The sequence below is a fragment of the Cavia porcellus genome, unplaced genomic scaffold, assembly GCF_034190915.1.
Source record: "Cavia porcellus strain 051 isolate PalLab524CR breed Dunkin Hartley unplaced genomic scaffold, mCavPor4.1 scaffold_1, whole genome shotgun sequence".
Lineage (NCBI taxonomy): Eukaryota > Metazoa > Chordata > Mammalia > Rodentia > Caviidae > Cavia > Cavia porcellus.
The window spans coordinates 14,744,784-14,753,259 of NW_026947484.1; the positions used below are offsets into that span (position 1 = coordinate 14,744,784).

Sequence of the window (8,476 nt, forward strand, 5' to 3'; positions counted from 1 at the left end):
GAGGTGAGGGCTGTGCAAAGTCCTGGCTGGCTATGGAGTTAACCCTGGGAGCCAGGAGATGAAGATCTTCAAGGGGCTTTGGAACGGTGCACACTCTGCTGAGTGGAAGGAGGAGCAGAGCCTGAGTCTAGATGATTCTTAATTCTACAGCTAATGAAGCCCCATATGTGAGCCTGGGCCAGGCACTGGGGACCTCATCATGGGAACGGGTCCCCACCTTGCCTACCTCACAAAGTTGCTGATGGAGAGATAAGGATCGAAGCTGCCTGAAGAACTCTGATGCTAGGGATTAGCGTTTTTATTTCAGAATTTTGCCTAAGGACATAGGGAGGCTCCTTTGGGGACAAAAAGGGAGGCTGGTGCAGCTGTGACTTGTAATGAACCTGGGGGAAACATTTAGGAGCACCCCTGTATCTCTGTAATGTCTTCCTGAGACCCTCACCAGTTTTCTTTGCACCCTAAGTACTTAAGGCCACCCTAAGTACTTAAGAAGGTTTATCTTTGAGCCTCACAAATTGCTCCTTCCCATTCTACAGATGAGAAAACTGAGGCCTCCTAAAAAAGTTAAGCACTGCCAGTCAAGGTACCACATGCCTGTAATCCCAGCTACTGGGGAGGCTGAGGCATGAGGATTACAAATTCAAGCCCAGCCCAGGCAATTTAGTGACTCTGTCTAAAAATTTAAAAAGAAAAATAAAAAGAAAGAAAGAAAAGGGCTGGGGCTGTAGCTCATTGCTAAAGTGCTCTAGGGTTCTATCCAAAGTACGTTAAATGCTTGTAGGTATTAAGACCTGGGGTTCCGTATATTCTAAAATATTCTAAGTTTTTACCCAGAATCCCCTGGGCCTGCTTTCTAGCCCAAGGGCTCATTATTTCTGGATCACTGCAGATCTCCCTAGTCCCACCCACTCCCCACTTTCAGTCCTCACCAGCCCCAGGGGTGGGGGTGGGGGTAGTGTTGGAGTTCTGGGGGCTTCAATTCTAAACCCTCTCCCACTTGTGAAGGCCAGACTGCCACGAAAATGTGCTGGGCAGTAGACTCCAGAGACCCTGGAGGCTGGATACCTGGGTGGGGTCTCTAGTCCTGGCTCCTCCTCTTCCCAGTTCACCAGACTCCCCAGTTTGGGCCCTGGTTGAGCACCTGCCCACTGCTCTGTAACCAAGTCAGCAGGCCATTTCCCCTCCCCCAGCCACCAGGCCAGAGAGTGAGGAGGCCTCAGCCCTGATCTCTCCCAGCTGCATCCCTGCCTCTTACCCAGCGTGCACAGACACACAGAAAGAAGGCAGTGTGCTGAGCAGGGGTGGGGCCCAGTGGCCATGGGGTTGGTTCGAGGGCACCCTGTGGGTCCTGGTGTTCATGGGGCTATAGTGCACAGGGAGATGGGGAGCAGGGAGATCTAGAGAGGCATCCAGATGAGACTGTAGCCCCCAAAGATGACCCCCTTGCGTGTTGCAGGTTTGCTGCTAGGCTCTGGACCCTCCTAGCTGTGGGCAGGTTAGCTCGCATAGCAGTTGCTGCTCATGGGTTTCCCCAATGTGGTCCTGCCCATCTACTGCACCTCTGTCTGAACCTTGTTTCAGTCATGGAGCAGTGGGAGAGGGAGGAGGAGGGGAAGAGTGGGAGGGACATGGGGGCAGAGGAAGGAAGCGGGGGATTTCTTCTGTCTGGAGCTGCTGCGCTGTGCTGCAGTCCCCGGTCATGTAGGACAGAAGAACCAGTTCAGCACATGGTTGGAACCAGGCTATCCCCACCCTGAAAATGCCTGCTTTTGCTCATAACCCTAAGCTGGGTCTCTCTAAGTAGTTCAGGCTGGTCCTGAACTCACTATGTAGCCCAGGCTGGCCTTGAACTTCAGCAATCCTCCTGCCTCAGTCTCTTGAGTGCTGGGATTATAGGGTACATCACCACGCCTAGCCTGTTTTATGTATTTTTTATTTTTTTTCCTGCCTTGGGTTTATTTGTACGATGAACACAGAAGGACGCCAGCCCTCTCCCCCTGCATGGCAGCCTAGGGGTCACGCCAGTCCTTCTGTCCTCACATTGGCAGTTACAGGATTTACTGGGGAGCCTTCACAGGGGCCTGGGCAACTTTTTGGAGCCTGAGCTGGAACAGAAGTTGGAGCAGCAACCTGAGCCTGGGCCTTGGTTGGAGTCTGGCCTTTAACTAAATCCCAGGCATTTGGCTGGCAAAATCTGCGACCCTTGGCAATGCAGATGAAGACATGGATACATTTCCCAAGCTTGGGGTGCGTGATATAGGCAAATTGAATGAGCTTGTGGTTCACACCCATTGGGATCTTGGGCTTGACCTCCCTGGGCTCCAGGAGGGTCTCAATAGGCTCCGCACGTGCATCCATGGCCTTGGCATTGGGGGCCTGCATTTTCTTGAAGCCCTTCTTGTTGTGCTTCTTGGAAAAATGCATATTCCTCAGGAACTTGGGATTTACGAGATATGACTCTTCAGAGAGTCATATCTTTGCAATCAGGGTTTCTTGATGCTATTTCTGTGCCATTTTCAGCACTGGCTGTGCGTGGTGTGGTTCTTGGACTTGGCCATGTCTGCACTGTAAAGCACGGCTGTCAAGTGCCTGGAACCAGAAGAAAAGAAAAAAGCATTTCATGTATTTTTAAAAAGTCAGCGATGTGTTAAATTTATGGAGAAACCATCCTTATTGAACTGCAGAGATCCAGAAAGGTATAACAATAATAGAGTGAACATCTGTTAACAATTTTGATGAATAGAATCCTTCTGACTGCATCCACTGTCAGAGAGAACCATTATTCCAAATTTGGTGTGTGTGTGTGTGTGTGTGTGTGTGTGTGTGTGTGTGTGTGAATGTTTTTCCCTTGCTGCTTTTTTTCTTTTTAGTTTTATGGGCCAAAGTCTCAGCTCTATAGCTCAGGCCAGCCTGGAAATCATTATGTAGCCCAGGTGATTGTTCTCTGCCTTAGAGCACTGGCTTACAGGCATGGAAGACCATGCTCCAGCACCCCTTGCTTCCTGTATCTCTGTACTGTCATCCTGTTTCCTTCACCAATGACATCCATTCTTTCTTTGCATGGCAAGGTTGACTATCACACTTTCCCACACTACATGTTCCTTAATTAAGATGCTTAGTCATTAAACAAAGCTCTGTAACCTTTGATCTGCCCACATCTGCTTCCCCCAAGAGTTTTGTCCCTGCTCCTACGGTCAACGCCTGTGGCTCCTCAGTGACAGCAGTACGTGCTTAGACACAGGAGGCTGGGCAAGGAGCAGAGTCCAGGAAACTTGATGCTCGGCCAGAGAACCACTGGAGGAAAGGGGGCAGGAACCGTGTCAGGGTCTGATAGCGACCTTCCTTCCAAGGCTGTTCTCTGTCTTGCCCCCTCAGCACGAATGCATCTCAGCCCACGTGAGGCTGGCTGGTACACAGATGGCAGTGCTTGCTGGAGCTGTGCTGCTTAGAACTGGGATCCAGCCATATGGGTAGATGGCCAGTGGCAAGACCTTTGGGTGGCACATGACTCCCTCAACACTTTCTTCAGTGAAACTGGAACTGGGAAACATGTGCCCCGGGCAGTGTCTGGAGCCCTCTGTGATCAGTTCATCTCTGTCATAGCCTTGTTCCTGTGTACAGAAAGATCTTACTTCAGAACTGGAAAGCACTGGAGTTTGTGCTGCAGCTGGAATCTAAGGCAGTGAGTGGAATCACTGTCACTCGCTCCAAAGCTCTTTTGCATTCCTTTCCATGTCACTGGATGCAGTTCCCCTAGGGTAAAATCTGGGGCCTGGTGACCCCATGTCCTCGGGTGCCCTGGGGGGTTGGGAACTGGACTGTAAGGGAGGTGGGACCCAAAACTCTGCCCATGGCAGATGAAGTTCAGACAGGCATTTTCACCCTGTTCATCCACCCAGAGCAGCTCATCAAAGGCAAAGAAGATGCTGTCAATAACTGTGCCTGGGGCCCCTCTGCCACTGGAAAGCTCATCGACCTGGTGCTGGACTGGATTTGGAAGCTGGTGAGGGAAGACTGAATCCCAGGCAAGGGAATCTGGGTCTCTATTTCTAGGGAACAGAGAGGTATGGCAGCATCAGCCCCCAGGAGAAGCTCTGAAGTGAGGATGCAGATTAGGCCCATCGAGGAAGGGCCTTGAATTCTGTCCAAGAAGCCTATTGTAGGTCCATCCTAAGCCAGTATCATCTTATCTTCCACATCACTGTTAGGAGAATAACCCCAGGTATAAACAGATTGATGGCTTGCCTGGCTAAGGGATGGAGGTCCATAAGCATTACCAGAATATGCCTTATGTTGCGGGGACATGACCAGAAGTCTCCACAAAAATCAGGTGTCTCGAGAGTGCTAGGCCAAGGCTCTGTGACAGACTTTGGTTTCCACTAAAGATGTTCCTGGGTTGCTGATCACAGTACAGGAGCCCTGCAGAACATCTGAAGTTAAATCAGGGCACATGGGTGTGAAGGTGGGGAGGGAGTTGGCAAGTTGTGATAACAAAGATGATTGTTACTAGATTCAAGAGAGCTAGGTGTGAAAGGCCTCAGGAGACTGTAGAGAGGAAGGACAGGCTGGAGAAAGAGGGGCCCTCCCTATGCCCTTCTCTTGAAAAAGCCTTACATCTTTTCTGCTTTTGCATCTTTCCTGTTTATCAGCTGTGCTTCACACCATTCACTTCACTTCCTCTTCCCAAATAGCTGGACCAATGCATGGGGCATGGTGCAGCAAGCCATGTGCGTGCTGAGCAACACGACCATCATCGCAGAGGCCTGGGCTCGCCTGGACCACAAGTTCGACCTGATGTATGCCAAGAGGGCTTTAGTGCACTGGTATGTGGGAGAGGGCATGGAGGAGGGTGAGTTCTCAGAGGCCTGGGAAGATATGGCTGCCTTGGAGAAGGATTATGAGGTGGTGTGGATAGTTTTGGAGATTTACTATATTCTGTGCAGGCTCCCTGGCCTTAGACTGGGTAACATTCACACCCAGCGCAGGGAACCATTAGTCCCACCATCACAATCTTAGATCCATCCACCTCCAAAAAGCCCCAGTAATGACAGCATGAAGCTTGAGGGGACCTCTAGATACAAGCTATAACACAGGGCATCTCAGGGCAATCCCTGGGTGAGTGGACAGGTGTGGTAGCTCACACACTGGCTCTATTCTTGCCTGATCAAGCACCAAGTCCTTTTGTCTTCTGGGTCATTCACACTTGCACTGCAGAGTCAGTAGGAAGCTGTGGGATGGGGCCGTGAAGGTGTCCACTGTGAAGTTGATCAGAGGAGACTGGGCAGCTAGAGAACCAAAGTGATGCATTGCAGTGGTTGGTGCTCCCCAGACTCCCCGCCCCAGTCTGAGAACTTGTCTTCTTCAGGCAGGAGTTAGGGTACAGAGACTCTAGAAGCTCCAGTAAGATGATAACATGGCAGGGGCAGCAACAAAGAGGGAAAAGCAGAGGGGCGCTTGCCTCTCAGTGGCCTCTTCAGCACTCACCACTGCTCATGAAGGCAGTGACCCTTTCTCAATTCGATGTCATGTGTGAAGCCAGCACAGCTTCAAGCTCCACTGTCAGCCCAATGGTGGCCCTAAAGTCCTTTCACAGGAACTTCCTGGAGCCCCTGCTGGACTGAGGAATGCTTTAACCATTACAAGTGCCAGAACTAGGGCCAACCCCACCGCAACCCAGCAGAGGCTGAATTCTCACAGCTCCCCTCAGTCCCCTTTTCCCTGTGCTTTCCCAAGATGGGGGACTGAAATGACAACCCCAGAGTTAGCAACACCAGGAAGCTGCTGTCAGCCCTGGAGCTGAGATGTGATACAGTGCCGTGGAGCTGGACCCACAGCAGAGCTACCCAGGGTGGGCAGGTGGAACCTAGGAGGAACATTTGGCAGATATCAGAGCCAGGGAGGAGACACAGCTGCAGTCTGGGAAACCACCTGATTGAGAGAGGGAGAAATTCCCTGGCTTCTTGCTCTTACCCTCAGTCTCCGGTGGTGGCTCTCATCAGCTGAGCCTTGGCACAAGACAGCTGGCAAAGGAGTCCAGGACAGAGGGCCTGTAGCTCTGTGAGACAGAAGAGGGCAGAGCAGGAGGGGAGTGGGCCTTAGAGAAGGCCAGCAAAGCACCACTATCCACCCCACTAGTCCAGTGCTAGGATGCCATTCACAGAGGGCCCCTCATCTGGTCCCCACCACACCTGTCCCTGTCACACTTGTCCCAAGAACTTTGTAGAAAATAGAAGATGGAGTGAAAGCAACAGGATGGAGGAGATGCTGGGCATGCGCACCCAGCAGCTTCTTCCTCTGGGAATTATTTATTTAGACAGAAAGTATTCTCCTCTTCTTTGAGGATTTATGCTTCATGAGCTCTGTCCCAGGTGTGCATGTATGTGAGCACATGTGTACATGTGTGTTTCGTAGAGCATAAGCAACTTAATTTGGAGAGTATTTCAGAAGCTCATTTTTGCTGATTAGCTCAGCGATTTCCTCAATCCACTGTCTTTCCCCAATAAATGCACTAAATGGGCTGAGTTTTAAATCTCCACTTGTCTGATTTCTGCATCTTTCTCTCCTTCATTTGGTGAGAAACCAGGGGAAGGGGAGAGGGGTTACTTTGGGACCACTTAAAACCCCAAGAAATTGTTGTAATGTAACAAGAATCTACTGTGTGTGAGTTTATGTGTGCATATTGTTATCTATTTTTCCCTCCACCTTTCCCTTTTCTTTAAATTTTTTTTTTTTATTTCTAAGGATTGAGCCCATAGTCTTACACCTGCTAGGCAAGCACACTACTGCTGAGCTCTATCTCCAGCCTCTTTTTCTTGATTTTTGTATCTGATCTCGCTAAATTGTTCAGGCTGGCCCTGAACTTTCGATGCTCCTGCCTCCCACTCCCAAGTACCTGGGTTTGTTTATTTTTCTTCTTCTTTTTTTTGGTTTCACTGTGTTTTGTTTTGAATGCTAGGGATTGAACCCAGGGCCCTTGCACTGAACTAAGACTTGGACCCAGGACCACAGCAGGTGGGACCAAGGAGGGAGGGACATTAAGCAGGAATTAGAGACAGAGAGAAGACTCAAGTACTGTGTGATGAGAGGGATGAAGGGATGGAGGGCGGGAGAGACACAGAGAGAGAGCCCCTGGGCCCCTCTCTTCCTCTAGCCCTGAACTCCCTAACTCCTTTTTTAATTTTTTTTAAACAAGGTCTTGCTGTTGCTAAATTGCCCAGGCTGGGGTCAATCCCACAATCTTCTTGCTTGGTTTACAGGTGGGCACCACCAACCCTAGTGGTGCCCACCTGTGCATATCTGAGCTTTATATAGCTATGGTACCCATTGGAACAGGAGCTCCTTGGGAACAAGGCCTCGTTCCTCACGGTCCTCCCCTCAGCACTTTGCATGTTACCTGGTACATTAAACACCCAGCGTTTATTGAGGGAACTCATTCCATTATTGCCTATTTCATAGATGTGGAGTCCAGTGTGAAGAAGCCATGTGACTTGCACAGGGAATGGGGGAGCCGGGCTCCAAGCCAGGGTGGGGGGCCCCTGAGCTGAAACTGGCCCCACCCTCCTGCCCACGATGTTCTAGGCACTCCTCCAGACACCATCTCTTTCAGCAGAACAGGTAAGCAAAGCCCAGACAGTGACTCAGGTGCCCCCAGGGCTTGACGCTTGACACATCCCTGTTTGGCATCGCTGCCCTTTGAAAGGTTCTCCTGACATGTTCTATGAGAGAAAGGGGTGGGAATGTCACCTGCCAGGACGGCTAGGCATCCCGAGAGGTGGCCAGTCCCTCTCCCATGCTACTCCAGCCAGCCCTCCCTGGGTGCTGTATCTTCATCTCCACCCAGGCCCCACGGGGTCTGCCCTGCTGGTAGACACCTGTAGGTTGGACTGGGTACAGGTAGGGGAGGTGGAAACCCAGATTTCTGGGGGCGGCTGGGTGTGGCACCTAGTCCAGCTCCTGGGGGCTTCCTCCTCTGCGCAGGACAATCCTTTCATCTCTGATGCTTCTACAGCCAGGGCACAATTACCTCCTGCGGGCAGGGAGACAGCTTCCCAGCCTTGAGTGCCACGTAACAAGCTCATTCCCTCACCTCTGCTGTGTCAGGAGTGTGCCCGCCCCCGAAGCCGTGCTCTCAGCATTTTCTCTCTCTGCAAGCCATGGCTCTGCTGTCCCAAAGTTGCCATTCCTTCCTGCTGAGGTCACAGCCTTCCTGAAGCCACCCGCTGCCGTGTGGCAGGGCTCCCTCCTCTGGATTCCCATCCACCTCTGTCACTCATCTGGCACTTGGCAGGGGCTGCCTTGTACAGTAGCACATGGCTTCTGGGAAATGTCCTAGGGCCCAACTAGGCCTCAGCACTTTTTAACGTGTATTTGCACAGCTGTTACCGGCACACGCTTCAGGGTCCTAAATGTACTCAATAACGTGCGAACAGCAGAGATAAATCTTCATCATCGTGCTCTCCGCTCAACAGGTACCGCT

The 8,476-nt window shown here is 51.2% G+C and overlaps 1 pseudogene; it reads right to left on the minus strand.

Annotated features, from left to right (window-relative positions):
• Positions 1 to 1,916: 1,916 nt before the first annotated feature.
• LOC101788538 (large ribosomal subunit protein eL29-like) lies at positions 1,917 to 8,476 on the minus strand (annotated as a pseudogene).